The 13,935-nt window shown below is 40.3% G+C and overlaps 1 protein-coding gene across 4 annotated transcripts in view; it reads right to left on the reverse strand.

Moving 5' to 3' along the window:
- Positions 1 to 13,935, reverse strand: part of ARB2A (ARB2 cotranscriptional regulator A) — a 276,984-nt gene that overhangs the window by 99,647 nt on the left and 163,402 nt on the right. The gene's annotated exons all lie outside the window — the stretch shown is intronic.

A 13,935-nucleotide genomic window follows, 5' to 3' on the forward strand; every position in this document is an offset into this window, starting at 1 on the left:
GTATAACAAAATAGTTATCGGTATAAATATGCACCGATTTCATTTATATACTGAAACAAAACAGAACAGATTTCCAGTTACTATCCAACTTTTTTTTTCCCCTGCAGATTTTTGAAGTCTGTATTTGCATGTTCATCCTCTATGCTACGGAAAGCTCAGAATTCATCATCGATGCAAAAATCAGAAAAGATCCTCTGTACCAATAGGTCAACACATTCTTTTGCGATTTTAATAATGGCCTGTCCTATTACATTTGTTATTCATATAGAATAAGGATAGACAATTTTTAGGTATTATATAGCTTTCTTCTGGAATATTAGCTTTGTGGCTTTGAGAGGCCATTTTCTAAAGATCCTAATAGTCAAATGACATCTTGGGAAATGTTACATTCTCACTGCATTTGCATGATAATGAAGATGAAATTTCATATACGCTACCTGAATTATACTTATCTAAGTTTTGTTTCACCGAATGACCAAAGGAATATGTTCCCTAAGCCAAAGTATCGCAATACAATGCAATACATTATTGCTTCTGTGAAAGACAGGAAACTATAATCCAAGCGATAAAAAAAAAAAACCTGCGTAATTTATGTAATAGCGTTAATATGATCTCAGCTGTGTATCTCTGAATACTTATTTCCTTTGGAGAAAATTCTACGGCATCCACAAAAATATCCACAGTAAATTTTTTAAAAATGCTGAAGGAACGGCTCTGTGATGCTCAGTGCTCTGTAGGACGGGAACGCTGCCGTAACGTTTTGTTTTTCACCAACGTGCAGTACTATCACGCGCTTGGTAAGGTTCACATGTCAGCTTATTCACTAGATATGAGCCACCCTTTGGGTATAACCCCATTTCACCTGTACCTACGGGCAAGTCCACGTGCCAAATCACTTTCTGACCACAGAAATAGGTTTGGTGGGCAATAATAACGGGCGTCTTTCCCACAATTAGGCACGTAGGCAAATGTGTGGGGCTCAGAAATTGCAGCGGTGGATTTCAGAGCTCCTGAATATGGGTTGTTATCGCAGGAGACATTGAAAAGCTCCTTCCCCTACAAGGGCGAGCCAAGAACCCGGCGGCCAAACCCGGGTTTCGGAAGCCAGCCCCTGACATACCACGTTGGTAACAACAAGGACATTGTAAGGAAGCATTTGTCCTCTCTGATCAACACAGAGCTGATCACTCATCAGTCTGCTCAGCAATTTACCTGCTGTGATTCATTTTGAAGTACAGCTCCAGAAAGCCAAAATCCAACTGCAGTTTTATTCTGAAGATGCCATCTTTTAGTATTTTTGTAAGACTGAAGAAAATTTAGTACAAATCACGGAAGTTACAAACTGACAATATTAATCTAAGCAAAGACACCAGCACACACAGCCTTAGATTAAGTCTCCTCTTATAATTGCAAACTCTTTGAAGAGAGAGTAGTTTTGATTTTTGCCAGAAGCTATAGGCATTGTTTTAAAAAAAAACAAAACCCACAGCATGGAATAAATGGTGTACGTAATGACGATTTTATTTAACAGAGCTTTTCAGTACACTCTGGTCTATGCTGTGCTATAACTGCGGAAACACATCCAAATTAAAAAAGAAAAAGAAAAAAATACTTATCCTGAAGAAAAAAAAAAAAAAGGGGGCGGGGGGGGGGAAGGAAAGGCCTATACTCAAAGGGACATCTGAATAAAATTGAGACATCTGCAGTAAAGTTTTCCCTTCTCCCTAGAATGTTTGAGATGAACTCGGCGTAACACTGCCTTCCAAGAAAAGACAGGGTGATCAATGCAGGAGCACATCAGGCTCCCTTGGACAGGCCAATCAATGCAAGAAAGAACCTTGCCCAGGGCCTTATGCAAATAGAAGCACGTCCTGCAACCCGGGGAGGGAACATGCGCAATAGATCAATGGCATCTGAAAAACCTTACAGCTATATCAGCCTCAGACAGTAAATATATAATGATGAATCCCTCACGTTCAGCCGTGAACTCTTTAAACTAGGTTATTTTCAACAGCTGGTTCAAAAAAAAAATCTGCCGGGGCTGTAGACAGCAACGGTGAAGTGAAATAACATTACTGAGGGTTAAATTAACAAGTGCCTTTTTTTAAGGCTGAGAAAATATAATCTCTGTACTTCAACACCTTGTAAAGCACTGGAAGTTATGTGCCTGCCGGGGTAGGGACCGAGAGGGGGGCGGCTGGGGTTTTGTTTCATTATTTTGATATTTTGATTTTTTTTTTTAAACCTACTCAGTAAAGTGCTCGGTGATGTAGGAAAAAATAAAAGGTTTATCGTTTACAAGAACAATGCCAGAGAACTATCATCACAATCATCACTCTGTTGATTGAAATTTATTCTGTCAAATAATATTGTAATTATATTTTTTGTACCCTCAACTGTTTTAGACTATGTTTTAAAGGAATTCAAGAATATACTAAGGTTCTTAAGCAAAGCAGCTGACATATAACTTTAATACTTCAAAAGCACTCCAAAGTGGAGTAAAACTTGATAAAGGTGCACAAAGCAATATTCATGACCACAGGACCATACAGGTTCACCAATGACTTGGTAACTACCTCAAAATTGCTAAAATAACAAGTCTTCCCACGGAGGCTTGTAGGGAATAATCCTAAACGTTATTCATCATCTGTTCTTGGGAAAGGGATGGGGAGAGAAAGGAGGAGGATGAAGGAACAGGCAAAAAACTTTTCCTCTGAAGAAACTCCGCTTTTAAAGATCAGTAGCGGCTCCCGACTTCATAGCACAAAGGTATAATACTCCTGTCAGATGGCTAGAGCCACCCCAGGACAAAATATAATCCAGATATCGACAAGCAAGTAAAATGCCTTGGCTTAATCAAGCTTGTAAAAACCTCATGCACTTTGTATCCTGATACTGCAGGATACTGAGATTCACTATTACATTTAATTTGCCTTGGAAAATGGAAAAGACAGAAAAATAACTAACTAACTAAACTATTTATTTTTCATGTATTTATGAGGAAATTTTACTCCTGCGTTTTGACACTTTGCATTAAAATCTCAGTTCAGTTCTGCAGTGTTAAAAGCACAATTTTCTCAACGAATGTATGTGCAAAATCTGCTTACATATTTTTCCTTCATATCACATTCAAGCAAAGCCCTTAAATAGGATTATTTTAACATTTAAACACTGGTAGTCACGCTATTATTAATATTAAAATACTTCACTAATATACTGAAAGAGCTATGTAACACATCTTCACTAGATTAAAGAAAGGAAAGTTCTAAGATAAAATGCAAATTCCAGCTGCTTCTTATAGTACCACAGTTTCAGAGCTCCCTTCGCCAGAGCATGTTTGGATTCCTTTTACTCCACCTGGATTTGCAATGCCTAATATATTATTAACTTGCAGTTCCCCTGGTTGATCCACTAAACCGGGTCTTAAAGTCTTATAAAATCTCTACTGTTCCACACAAAAGCCATACATACACTTTTCACCATAATTAACATTTAAATTAACAGTAACACAATACACTCGTGTAGTCTTATCGGCATAAGATCATGTCACAGAAATGGGAAAAAGTATGAAATAACAGTGAGACAACTTCCTTTTTTTTTAAATGGTTTTTCCATTTGAAAAAAAAATGCCAGAATTTAAAACAGCCTAATATTTCAGATAAAATAATCTAAATGCACCACAAAACCTGCCAGGGAATAATACATGTGATTTTCCCACTTTCTTCATCGTATAAGCAAATCCAAAACTCTTAATTTTCTTCTTTATTAGTGTTCATATACACATTCAAAAAGAACTGCAATCCCTTTACACTGTGATGATGTCATATGTTGTAAAATCTTTAGCATTATAAGCTGCTCCCCAAACCAATCTAGAGAGAGAGATAAGTATAACAACCTAGAAAGTTAAATAACATGCCAGGGTTTTTCATAGTGTACCTGCTGGGAAAAAAACCACAGCACTCATGTTGTGTGAACCTCCAGTCAGTCCGATGCGTGGCCATTTACAGATGCAACGACCGCATCTGCATAAAGCGGTGTTCTAAAAATTTCGTTTTTCTGCCCTGTTGCACCACGGCCAGAAAAGAGGCATCTGCAGATGACGGGGAAAACTGAAGGGTGCAATACCACAGCAGAAAGACACATCTGCTGGTAAGAAACAGGTGGGTTAAATAAAATAAAAAGGAAGATGTGCATTCATAGAAGATTTTTACAAGATTAAGAAGGCAAAGTCTGAAGATCAGCCTGAATGGGGTGAAGCGCTAGTAAGTCTGTCCAGGAAAACGGGAGACCGGACTTTTTATTTATGCAGCAGGACTCAGGGGCAGGACAGCACGTGCACCAGCCGTCCCAGGAATTCACCTCGGGGAGGCAAAAAAAGAGATGGGCTGAAATAGCTTTACATCAGAGAGAAGGCAAAGACGTTCAGCGTCCGGCACTTTTCTCAGAGGTTCAGGACAGAAGAATTGTCTCCTGTAACCACTGATGCATTCCCCCAGTGTCTGGAAGAACTCTGGTGAGTATGAGACGGTTCAGAGACAAAACGCCTCTACAGAGGTGCACATCTGGAGATGACAACTTGTAACTCCTGGGAAGTTTGGGCAACCAGTGAGGAAATTTATAGCTAGGCAAGAAACTAAGGAAAACCAGTTGTCCTGGCGTTAACTGTTGGTATCAACGGTGTACTCCACACATTTTAAGGAGATGGCTGCACACAGATGTTGCCCCATCGGCTTTGATAGGCTCAAGGGCTGAAGTTTACCTGCACAACTGAAAGGACGAGCAGCGTGTTCTTTGAACACAGTCCTGTGCTTTGGCTTTTTTTTCTCCCCCTTCAAAGCTAGAATTTGAAATGAAAAATAAACTGACTGATAAGTACACTGTCTTGCAGAATTTAAAACAGCTGAAACAATGCAGGAAAGGATACCAATACAAAGGAATTTACTGAGCCAGAAGGAAGTTTTTAGTCAGGTATAGGGATAGATGCCAAATATGGTTTTATTTAACATCTTCATTAATGATCTGGAATTAATTAAATTTGCAGGTGACATTAAAGCGGGAGAAACTGCCAAGAGAAGCAAGGCATGAAAGAAATACAAAACGAGCTTCCAAGTTTCATAGACCTGTAGCACAAAAGGGATTGTTATGACGATCTAGTTTGTCATCCCACACAACAAGGGCCACAACGCAGCTAGATTTAATTTGGAAGAATGTGAGATAATATTGTTGAGGGGGAAAAAGTAATCTACTACATTCAGTACCACGGGGGAAAGGGAAATTGAGAACGCTAAAATACTCTGAGGGATGCATGAACATTAGCGGTACCAAATGCAAATAAACTTTGGGAAAAAAAAAAATCTAGTACCATTTTGGCTGTATTGACCAAAATATTGCACAGCTGAACAAAGGTACTGAAGTTCACCTTGGGCTAACTATAGTAACTGCACTTAAAATACGGAGTTCAATTCTCAGCATACTACCAGAGAAATGTTGACAAATAGTACTGAATTCAGACAGGAATACAAAGAAAAAAGAAAAAAAAAAAGTCCTAGTTATATATAGTTGGGCAACAAAAGAACAAGGGTATGGAAGTACGAGAACAACTGCTAAAGATCAGAAAGCTCTTCATACCGAAATCTAAAAATAAACGTTCACTGTGTAGTGCATGGAATTTAAAACAATGCAAAGAAATTATAAAAATACACAACTAGTGAGATGATGCGACTCTAGAAAAGTCTCTGCAAAGAAATGCAGAAAGTGCCATTTCTTCGACCTCCAAATCCCATAGGATACAGACACGTATTCCCAAGTAACTGGATTTCCAAGTAACCCTAACTTTTACCCATCTCCAGTTCTTTGTTCATTTAATAATTAGCACTCTAACTTTGGTGTCAAACTAGAAAATTGATATGAACGGGCCAATGAAATGTAAAGTAATGATGGGTGGTGCCGGCAATTAGTACTCGGCATATTGTTCCAGTCCATGAAACACTGCTCTTCTCCTTTTGGAAGAACTGGGGAAGGGGCATACGTATGGCTAGCCTCAGACCACGGACTGAGCTGAGTGAAGCATGAGATATTACATTAGCAAATGATTAAGAGGAAGCAAAAAGTAATGAGGCTGAGCAAGCTATCTAGAGTAAGGTAACGAGGAGGGATGAATATTCAAAACACGAGCCTGTTCTGGAAGTGGCCAACGCTTGGGCTTTCATTGCAGCCATCCTCTTCTCTCGTCCAGTAGCAAGGCTGAGAGGGCTGGGGATGAACTGAGGAAGGGGATGCCTACACGGCATTTAAACTAAAACACCAAAAAATGAAAAAGGACATGCAGCTATGGTGCTCTGAACTGCTTGGTAATCATTCATCATTCCTCTGTCTCTTCCCGTTAGATGATGCGTCTGGACTGCAAGCTCTTCAGGACAAGGCACTACTATGTGACTGCTACCACAATGCAAATGGATAATAAGAATAAACGGTAGCAAGTGAAATAATGATGCCAGTGTACACTTGTCAGCTTATTTATTTAGGCTGAGAGTGGCCTAAAATGTTTATCTGCTCTGTGTTAAAATGGGCAACATATGCATATAAATGCATATATATGTATATATATGTGTGTATATACACACACACACACTTTTTGTATGTGTGTACCAGTAAAAGCCAAATGTGACCAAGAAGCTGCTCCCAGTACAGAAGGCAGTGACATGTATTAAGATACTTCAGTATTTTTTGCTCAGTCCACCATTTAATTTCCTTCCTGCCGCAACCCCTCACCGCGGGATCTGCGGTCCCTGTTGCTTTCTACCGCAAGCTGAAGCTTGTGCATTTCAGAAAGCATTAGCAAAAATGAGTCCACTACTTCCAAAAACAAGTAAGGAGGGAAGAAACTTGTTTGCAAACATTGGTGTTTGGGGGTTTGACCTGGTTTTGGTTCAAACTCAGCGCTTCCAGCGGAGTGAGCCTGGAATCAGAGAGGCGCCGACTCCAGAAAAATTAATCCAAACTGGGTCCAATTGTTTGCGGCTGAAAACACGCACCTGCACACGTTGGCTTTCACAGGAACACGGACTCCTGGGTCGTACCAAGGACCGACGGTCCCAGCCAATTGCTCACATAACTCTTGCCATGTGTGGGTCACGCTGGGTAGCAGCTTTGCCCCAGTCCTCCTGTTCCCAAACAGGCCTTCCTCATCCAACGGTGAGAAACCTAATTCCACCCTAAATTTATTCATGACCAGTTTTAATCCATTTGTTCCTGTGCCAACATTGTTCTTTGGCTTACACGGCTCTCCCTCCCCGCTGTTTACTCTCCCGATGTATTTGCAGAGTGCTACCAATCCCTCTAAGCTTTCCTTCGCCAGGCTGAACAAGCCATGCTTTTTAAACTCTGCTTCTGTAGCAAATACAGGACAGACGCCGAACCACCTTCTTCTTCAACAGCTACCAAAGTTAATGTAAGAGCATTAGCAGATTACACAGCTCTTATTAAGATTGATAAGCCTAGAGGGTGTGTGTGCTGTTTCCACGGCTATATTGATTCTGGTGCTCACCGTAGGTAGGACATCTCCATGTGGCACCACATCACAGCACGTCCACATATCCTTCATCGTTTCTAGTAAAACAGACTCTCCATCGCTCTGAGCGTACTGACACCTCTTCCCATATCTCTTCTGGACCGAGCTCCTGAATGTCTCAAATTATCTCAGATTAATCTCACCAGCATGCTGGCCAGCATTAATATTTCCCTTCCTGGGATAGAAAGAGCGAACAAATCACAGGATCACATTTGGCTCTTTTGTCGCGTTATCGGGTCATTCACTTACAGCCATCAGCGATGAAACCGCATGTCCAAGGGCTTCCCCATCCCTGCTGTGCCCTGTTGATGAGATCACTCTTCATACACAAATGCAGATGACTAGCCAGTCAATGCCTAAGTGTCCTAAAGTTTGTATTATTTCCTTTAATTTCTATTACTGCAGAAATTCTACTTCTGAGTACCAACGGTGACTTTACCACTTCATGCCAGGAGCCAATTTCATTAGCGGATACTTACTTTGTGTGCCCATGTCAGTAACGGAAATACCAAAAGAAATTTGCCCCAAGGCTAGTGACCCCAGTCCTGTCCGACCCTTTTTACACAACCCACTGCTGTTTCTCCATTAGCTCCTCTTGTCCACCCTCATTTCTCGTTTGACCTTTTTCAGAGGAAGGAGCATTTTTCCAAGAAGCACAACAAAGTATAGCTGAAATAAATAACCAAATGGAATTAAGATCCTGTTTTTACTTTTAGACTTATTTTTCTGAGTGTCCCTACCTAAGTCAGATCTGTCTCAGAGAGGTGCTAATTTAAGTGTAAAACACAGAAAAAGCTGAGACCTAAAACAGGTAGAGTTGGGTGAGATGGTATGTCCAAAGACTGGACATATAACCCAAGTCCCCATAAACCTACAAGACAGCATCCCATACGGCTCTCCCAATTGACATTCAACATTTAAAGAATGTCCTCTTTTTTTTTTGTTGTTCTTTAATGCTCACAAAGCCTTGAGAAACAGTGATATCTTGCCTTGTTTCTTCACAATATGGATCTTGGTCACTGAGGTGTTTTGCTTCTCAGCTCTCTACTTCCAGCTCTACTCCCATGCTGCCTACAACCATCACAGGTCTCGTGTTGTTTCTGCCACACATCTACATACAGTAGATGTATTTCGATTTAATACGTCAGCCAGGGGAATTAAGAGTTGGATATCCACAGTACCTGCTCTATGCTCATCAATTCTTGAGCCAAACTAAATATAAAAAATAAGTAGATAGACATACTTACATAAGTATATATAAATAAAAAGCCAAATATAACAAACCATTCAATCTGAAATTTCAGGAAATTAAATTAATGAAAAGCTAATGACAGGTTCACAGCCCAGTCATTAAGGCTCTTAAATTGCATTTTGCCTGTGCCAGAATACTGATGCAGCCTCAGAGACTCCCAGGTAGCTCAGCAGGTGTCCGTTTATCATTGCTATTATTATGGCACCTATCAGCTCTAGCCAGGGTCAGGTCCTCGCCGTACTCAGCACAATACAACAAAATGAAGTGGCAGTGTATTGCAGAGCGTATCTCAAAATGAGGGACCTAAAATTATTTCAAATGGACAAAATTGGCTGATTTTGATGGAATTAGGATGCTACAGTGGATACAGTAATTTGAACAGTGCATTTTAAGGGCTCTCCTTTTAACAAAGCTGCCTAAAAATACACACACACGCGTGCACGCGTGCACACACACACACACACATTTATCTACACCTTTGCGCAAATTCTCAATATATACATCCAACATTTTAGCCAACAAAGACCATAATGAATAGTTTCTCATCTGCTCAAAGACAATGAACCTACCTTCCTTCTCCTAATTTAATTATATTACATTCCCCCGTGCGCTTTGTATTTTTACAGCAGTATGAATGCTGTAAGCTGGAGATACCACTACAGATTCTCACAATTTTGTCACGATTCCCATGATATTTGGTGGTTTTTTTGCTTTTTTTTCATTAAAGATATTATTTAACTAAAATTAAAACAAAAAAGCTACGCTTCTGGTCCGTAAGGTGCTGAGGAAACCCTTGAAAATGCAAAGCCTGAGGTCTCAGGAATACAGGAGGCAAATGGGAGAAATCTTCTGCAAAATCTTTTTTTTTTTTTTTTAAATCTCAGGATACTGAATACCTAATTGACAATTTTGAAAGCTTAGATTTAACAATTCTTCTTGTGATTCTGAAATGAGTAGTTGTCATGTGTTTTTTATAATGATGGACACGGCTAGTTTTACATGTCACCCAGCATCCTGGGACCACCCTTTCTCTCCCCTCTACAGGCGGCCAGGCCCTGATGCTGTAATTACATCTGCAGGAGATGGCCACAGCACTCAGGTAGGCGCGGGGGCACAATATATCTTTTCTCCCTTGTGGGTCTTTCATGCAGGCAATGACAAGGGAAAACATTCTTTTTAAAGCAAAATAATTGTAAACCCACAAAATTTGGCAGAAAAACCCAAAGGAGGCGTTGTACCAGAAACTTATTTTCTGTAAACTAAATATAAAATTGACTCCATCAACTTGAAATTCTCACTTTCTCTTAAATTTCATAAAATTATTATAAGCTAGGAGTTGGGAAAGTTCCACAATTTACCGTCAACTACAGCAAGCTGCTTCTGAAAATAAATCCCCGACTACACTGTGTAAGGGATAACAGAAGTAAGAAGTGGAGATGTGTTCATGAATCATGGCTTGAGTTTTTCAAAATCAATAATTAGCAGAACACAGTGACCCAACAACTATTTTTAGTGCTGTGTATTCAAAAAGTAATTTACGTGCAGATATTATTAGATGCACATTTAATTTCAAACCACAATTACACAAAGTTTTAATTACTAAATATTAAGATACATTTTAGCATATGGCTTATGATTAGCATTTGTAATTCAAGCTATAAGCAATACAACTAATTACATTTATTGGTGGAACTTTACTTCCCACACATGTTCAATCACTTTCAATTATTCCCCTAGTAATCTATGACCCAGCAAGGTACAGAAATTGCGTGCCTACGTTGCAGTAACTGGGTAACAGTTTCTGTGCATTCAAGCATGATATTACCGACTCACCCTGTTTTTCTTAACATCTCGCAATCACAGACATGCAAAAATGTAGATTAAAAAGCTGCAAAGACCAATAAAAATGCTAGATGCTGTGGCATGTATTTGAAAATTGCAGCCAAGTTTTACTGGTTTGTTTAATGAAGGACTTCCAAACCATAGCCTGATTTTTATGGTGAGATGAAATTTGGAATGAAGACCAGGTTTGGCCACCAAAGGTTTGTAAACAAAAACGCTCCTCCTTTTATAGCATTATTCACACGCGATGGTCATGTTTGCTCTCTTTTCACCTTGAGTTTCCCACCAAAATGCATGTCCACATCCCAGCACTGGACTTCAGAAACCTGCAGAGCAAAGGGACGAGGCAGAGCAGAGCTGCTTTTCCTCTGCCAGCTCCCTTAGCAGCTGCAAACAAAGGGGCACCCAGACGTGTCCTGCCCCTGCAAGGCTGAACGCTTCCCCGCGCTGCTCCGGGGGAGCAGCAGCTCTTCTCATGTGATGGCACGAACGACCACGAATGAGCCTCTGCTTAATATCAGGGTTTTTTGGGTTTCTCTGCTTAATGCCAGAGCGTCGGGTTTTCATCGAGAGCCTTGCACCATGACGAAGTGATGAGCTGGGGATCTCTGTGACTGAGATGATTGCAAACGATCGGGACAGACCTCGCAGCACTGAACATGCAAAGTGAATTTAAAAGATACGCATTGAAAACGCAAATGTTTTTGGACTTTTTTGCTTGTTTTCTTTTTCCCTGCGGGCACAGTAAATTGCAGAGGGCCCAGGCAGAAACCTTCACTCCAAATCAAAGCCATATGCTTCACACTGCTCTCCTGTAAGAGGCATGGATGCAGAAGGAGCAGCTGTGAAACAGGTCTCCATAACTACTGTAACCTACAATTTTATGAATCAGTTGACCGAAAATTCTTGCATAGCAAGTGTAGAGGTGGTACGGTTGCTATATGGTGTAGCTGCTCTATCACCCTCATCATCTCCCCCACACAAGGCAGGAAAGAAAGTGAAGTGATCGAATATGTATTTGTCATAAGACAGTAATTGCCCATCAGCTGCTCCATTTCTTTTTTTTTGAGCTCTTTGCAATTACTAAGTGCCATATGGATATAAAGTTGAAGAGAAAGGAGATCATAACAAAATAAAATCTTACAAATTAATATTGTGATAAAATAGGTCAGGGTTTATTTCAATGATATCTGCTTCAGTGTACACATTATTTAATTAAAATGCTTTCAGTGGACCTCAGATATCAAACCACCTCTACCAAAACCAGCTGTTAATATCCTTTGATTTTTTAAAAAACAATTGGGCTACATTAAATATACTTCTCAGGTCTAGTTTTGCATGACAGATATGTGATGTGCCAATGGTTATATATTATATTCTTCCTCTCAGGCATGCATCTCCTGCAGAGACAGCAGACTACAGAAGCTGACCCTTACTGAGACCATCTTGTCTCTCTGACAAAGCTCCTTTTTAACTTCTTACTTACTGGTTGCTTCCTGTGATGGATAAAAACTTTAGCTCAGCTTGTGATAATTTCACAGGCCCTGAGCACCCTGACCCTGGAAGCCCCAAGGTCAGAAGTCAAGTCTTGTTCTGAAACATCTGTGTGCTTCATATTAAAGTAGAACAAAAGTGAAGAAATATCCACCAGTGTGACAAGAGAAACAGGCAAAATGGGAACGACACGTTGGTCATCTGTTACCCATGCCACTTCAAGCCATTGACTGAAATGTGATGGAAAAACTCTCCAAGCCTCCTTCGAATAAGCACTTTGTTTAGGAAACACCGAGAAAGGTCTCCAGCCGATTTTTATTCCCGCCCTGTGCTAAGCGTATGTATCTGTAGGCGTCCGGCAACCCAAACAACGTGGCTTTACAAAACCTACAGAAATTCTGCTAACGCTTCACTTTGGACAGATGAGGCACACCAGAATAACCTGGGCTGAAACACAACCACAGCTCAGGAAAGCCAAGAGAGAAGAGATGCTCCCTACCCTTCATTGCATCCGAGGAGCAACAGGCACATGCAACGCAACCTGTTTCTTGCCCAAAGTTGTGGTTATAGAAGGAATTACTCATCTTCACTAATTTGGTCTCTTAAAAGTTTAGTTTTGAGACTATTTACTGACCTGGTAATAAAATACCTGTGGAAAATGATCAGCTGAGCTGTTCTCAAGTCTCAAATCTGTCTACGTCATACATATTTTAAAAATACTCTTCCGGAAGCACAGGGAAAATCAAAACGGCCTTAATTTCTACAAATGAAAAGGGTTAACAAAAATCTTAAGTTCTTAAAATAATAGAAGTGGTCCTGCTCTGGATTCTTCTTGCTACTCAGAGCAGCACAAGATTAAAAACAAAACACTCATGCATGCATGCTTTTTCTTAACTAAGGCATTCATCTTACGTTCAGGCAGGAACCACTTTTACTAACTTTCAGTCAGACTAAACTAACGTGTTATAGACAAAAGATGTACATATACGTCTGCTGATTCCCGTGTCCACAAAACCAATTGCAATGTTCTGCAATTTACGTTTCCACAATAAACAGGAATTTTTTTAGTTTTCTTCAGTAAAACACAATTAAGTGAGGAGACTATAGCTACACTCAAAAGAATGGTGTACAAGTTCAACAGGCAACTTCGTACACCAGATGGGGTCAGCAAATTTGCCTTTGGATAAAAGGGTGAAAGACTGACAAACTGCATGTTCAGCAGTCCCAGCATCAGGGGCAGGGCAGCTTTACACTGAGCAGGGTCCTCCCCACCTTACACCACTGCAGGGTTTATCCACAGCCCAATAAATTGCAAAAAAGTCTTCCCAGCAACTTCTGCAGACCTTTGTGGAAAAACTGCAAAATTGGGTAAACCCCCCAAATTTCCCCTCGTGTTCAGTTCCAATCTATATACAAAAAGGTCCATTTGTTAACGTGACTTTGCTTTAAAACTGTTCTTAGTATGTTCTCAGTCTTCGCCTCCAGTCCTTCTGCCCCAGAGCAGAAATTCATTGAGCGCTGCCTTTCGGTACACAGCCTGGACAAGGAGGATCCAACGCGTTTTGTTTTCCCACTGTCTCTCAGGTTTGTGCAAACTTGGGAACTTATTTTCTAACTCAAAACCAGAGAAAAATGCAGTGACCTTGCAGCTGCAAAGAAATCCTCACGGATCTGTATCTGACCATTGGTTTAAAGCTGCTCCTAAAGGGCTGCTTTCAAGAATGTGATCACAAAGAATGTAGAAAATCTGTGAAAGACTTCAGGAAAGAAGGCAATG

The sequence above is a fragment of the Aptenodytes patagonicus genome, chromosome Z (genome assembly GCF_965638725.1).
Source record: "Aptenodytes patagonicus chromosome Z, bAptPat1.pri.cur, whole genome shotgun sequence".
NCBI lineage: Eukaryota > Metazoa > Chordata > Aves > Sphenisciformes > Spheniscidae > Aptenodytes > Aptenodytes patagonicus.